The sequence below is a fragment of the Adiantum capillus-veneris genome, chromosome 2 (assembly GCF_014529385.1).
Source record: "Adiantum capillus-veneris isolate H3 chromosome 2, ASM1452938v2, whole genome shotgun sequence".
NCBI lineage: Eukaryota > Viridiplantae > Streptophyta > Polypodiopsida > Polypodiales > Pteridaceae > Adiantum > Adiantum capillus-veneris.
The window spans coordinates 74,900,728-74,904,946 of NC_140932.1; positions in this window are offsets into that span (position 1 = coordinate 74,900,728).

The window sequence follows — 4,219 nt, forward strand, 5'->3', positions numbered from 1 at the left end:
TTGCCCATAGTGAGTCTAGGCAATTAAACTTTGAAAGACACTTAGAAGCTCTTCTAGATGTGACTTAGCAAGCTAATGGCAAACAAATTCTAGAGCTTCGCAACGAGATGTGTTTATGTGTAGAGCACTTTAATGGTGGAATAACTTGCATTGAAGAGAACCAATCCGATATGATGGTGCACATGGAGCAGTAGCAATTTGAATCGATGCATAGATCAAACATGACTAATAGGTATTTCCAGATCCAGATTGATGCACTTAAGGAGTAGGTCCTTACTCTAGAAGGAGATGTGACATGGCTCAAGATCCACTTGAATCAATTGAATGCATTGATGACAAAGATGGCTTGATATTCTGATGGCCGTGCCATATAGATGCATTGAATCTTTGCTATTAGAAATAATTGAAGCACATACTCTTTTGTGCTACTTTGATTGATTGTCTTGATGTACTAAAGCATATCTTGCTTTGAACTACGTTGGTAGGGTGAATTATGAACATGTTGTTTAGTTTGGTTTTATAGTTGTGTTGCTTGTGATGTGCATGACATGAAGCCATAGAGTATAATTAAATTAAGTTCTGAAACCTTGGTTGAGATTATGTTTGTGATAAATGTAGCTTGGGGACATAAGGTAGCATGTCATTAAAAAGAAGGCTTTGATTACTACAACTGTGCTTAGCTAGGTGAGCTTCAAGGTTGAAATGAAATAATTGGAAGTTCGATCAATTCTAGGATATTTTTTGCTATCTAAATTTCATTTGTGAAAATTTTCTTTAGGTTTACGGGTAGGAATTCTCTTACTCCTTTAGATTTGGTTCATTTTTTGCAATCCCAAATAATTGGGTTGCACTTTCAAGACTCCATTATTCGTTTGTGATTATCATTGTAGACAAATGAAGACAAGGTTCATGCACATTAAAGCACTTTATCTAAAAATTTAGTGTGTATATCCAAAAGGTTGTATAATGTAAATAGAAGGTTTCAACAAGAGGATAGAGTTTATGGGGTTTCATTTAATTGCAAAAATAGTGGTGGTCAATGTATGATAGGTATGGAGAATTTGGATATTACTATAGTTATTATGTACTCCAATTTCAACTCCATTGAAGCATCATTTGTATGTCAATGGTATGCCAAGAATTGTTTTCTTTCTATTCTAAGAGTTTGTTTTTGGGTATGGAGTAGACAATGTCAATCATGAATGAAATCTTTTAGTGTTTGGAGATTCATTTGTATTGCATTTGGATTTATTTGTTTTCAAAAAAGACATCAAAATCTCAAAACTAAGTGTTGCCTTCCATTTTAGGTTGCTGCATACCTATGGAGTTTATACTTTCATAAATTGTAGATATTTTGCATATCATATCATTATGTGAGAATGCTCAAAGTGTATGGTTTTTGTATACATAAATGAGTACATTTGTGCGGATTTTTATGCATGTCTACAAGTGATTGAGAGATGAGGTTTTGTTACAGATTTAAGAGTTTCAGTGGTATCGATAGTGCATGTTTTGGTTTGCACCAACGCATGGGTCACATACTATAGTAGTTATGTTGATTTAATTCTCTATACATTTTCATTGTCATGAAAAGCTGATGTTTGAAATTTCTTGGATGGAGCTGGAATGTCCTAATTGTAGATTCCATGTCAAAGAAGACACTGGGCTCTATCTACTTTTAGTTGGATGCTTCATCATCCACCATGTCACATCCATGGTAATATGTAATTATATCCTTTGTAAAAATTTCAATTTGATGTTGAAACTAGCAAATTTCTCATGTAGATCCACTTGGTTGGAGAGGCCCACTCACTACGTGTGCGCATCTGTCGCACGTGTCAATGCAAGGAACTTGCTGATACACTGTGTGCGAGCCACAAATGGATCCAAGCACACAACTAGAATAATCTAGCAAGCTCAAGAGAGCAAGGGTGTGTCACTCACTGTCCTACGCTTACCTTCGTGGAGGATTCCTCACTGCGAAGAAGAAGGAGCCGCCGTTGCGCTACGCTCAATTGTCTCACCGCTGCCGTGCCATCGTTGCAATACTCGATCGCATACACACACTCTCTCTGTCTCACGCACACACACACACACACACACACACACACACACACACACACACACACACACACACACACACACACACACACACACACACACAAGGAGATGATGAAGAAGAAGATGGAGATGGAGCAAGAGCACTCTTCAATTGCACAAATGAGACAATGAATGAATTATAGGTTTAGGTGACTTTTATATGGGCTCGTCCCATTCACACTTGGGCACCCATACTTAGCCAACTAACCCTTGAATGTTCCAGTTAGAGTGCACCTCTCATCGATGATCACTCTTACCCTTGTCCTATTGGACCAACAAGCCCGATACCTGACTCTACCAAATAAATAATACGGTATCCATTGTAGGTGATAGGAATGTGCGTGAGCGTTAACATGCCCCCCTTCCTGTGTTAAGTATGGAGCCTGATTTACCCTTGTAATTTTCTGTGGTAAAAGCGCACATTTGTAAGGTCCCCATTATGAGGAGAAGCCATCGTGCGTGAAGGAAAATCACTCACCGGAAACCAAAATTTTCACGGACAAGAATCAGGGGCAACTTTAAAGGCCTTGGGGGCGGAGGCCCCCGAGACTTTTTTCGCCGGAATGCATTATGCACATTGCTGTTGCAAGAGTCACTGTCTAGAAAAAACAGGACTAGGCAGCGTGCAGTTGAACAGGCTTTTATTGCTTCTCAAAGAAAGGGTGGTAACAGCAATGCAGCCACTTCTTATGGTTCTGCTACGAGTGGCAAAAATTATGTTCCTAATGCTTCTACTGGCAGCAATTTGTCTGGAAATTCTGGTGATAAGGGCAAAAAGAAGATGCGTTGCCATTATTGTAAAGCTAAACTCAGAGCTACAAAGTTTATATGAGACCCTAAGAGATAAGGTGTCCTTTCACACCAGATGTCCAAGGGGAAAAACCCAGTGGGAGAAAAGTGCCCCTGGTGAAGCGCGTATACACACTAACACTACTACATGTCTACAAATCCCCCCTGTAGTGATAGTGTGAATCCGTACAAGGTAGCAAATCTTCATGTGTATGAGAGTAAGCCCAAAGCTTTTAGGAAAGCTTCAAACTTTTCTCGTGATAACGCCTTCGTAAATAGATCTGCAATGTTATCCTGTGTAGGACAGTAAGTTAGTGTGATCTCCCCTGCATGTAGCCTTTCCCTGACATAGTGGTAGTGAACCTCTATGTGCTTTGTTCTTGCATGAAATACTCGATTCCTTGCAACTGCTATAGCACTCTGACTGTCAGTGAAAATGGTAGTGGGTGCCTGTTGACACTCACAAAGATCTACCAATAACATGCGTATCCATACAAAATCAACTGTTGCCGTGAAAGCTGCCCTGTACTCAGCTTCACAAGTTGATGTAGCCACTGTGGGTTGCTTCTTGCTTAGCCAAGATATACATGCATTTCCCAAGAAAAAACAATTCCCACTTGTGGAATGTCGTGTGTCAAAATCACGAGCCCAATCTGAATCACTGTAACCAAGAAGCTGCATAGAACTGTGCTTTCCATACATATCCCCCCTTGGAAAGAACATGGAAAGATTAGGGGTACCTGAAAGGTAACGAAGTATGCGCTTCACAGCCTTCCAATGATGCATACCTGGGCTGTGCATAAATCTGCTTGCTTGTGAAACCCCAAATTGAATGTCTGGACGAGTGTTGCCTGCCAAATATATCAAGCAACCAACCGCTGCTGCATAAGTATGTACATCAAAAGGTTCTCCAGCATCGTACATGCTCAACTTTGATCCAGTTTCTACGAGTGTAGAGATTGGTTTACAATTTTGCATACCAAACTTGCCCAAAATTTTATGCAAATATTTTACCTGCAGCATGTATATGCCATCCTCTGATTGCACAAACTGAATACCCAAGTAATAATGTAGCAAACCAAGATCAGACATCTCAAAGGTTTTTCTCAAAGCATCTTTAAACTCTTCAATTTCATCTGCAGTATTGCCCGTAAGAAGCATATCATCCACATAAAGTGTTAGCATAATGAGAACTCCATCTCTCTTTTTGACATACAAAGTACTTTCTGTTGGACTATTCTGAAATCCCTGGCCAATCAAATAAGTATGTATCTTCTCATACCATGCTCTTGGATCCTGTTTGAGACCATACAAAGCTTTACGCAATATA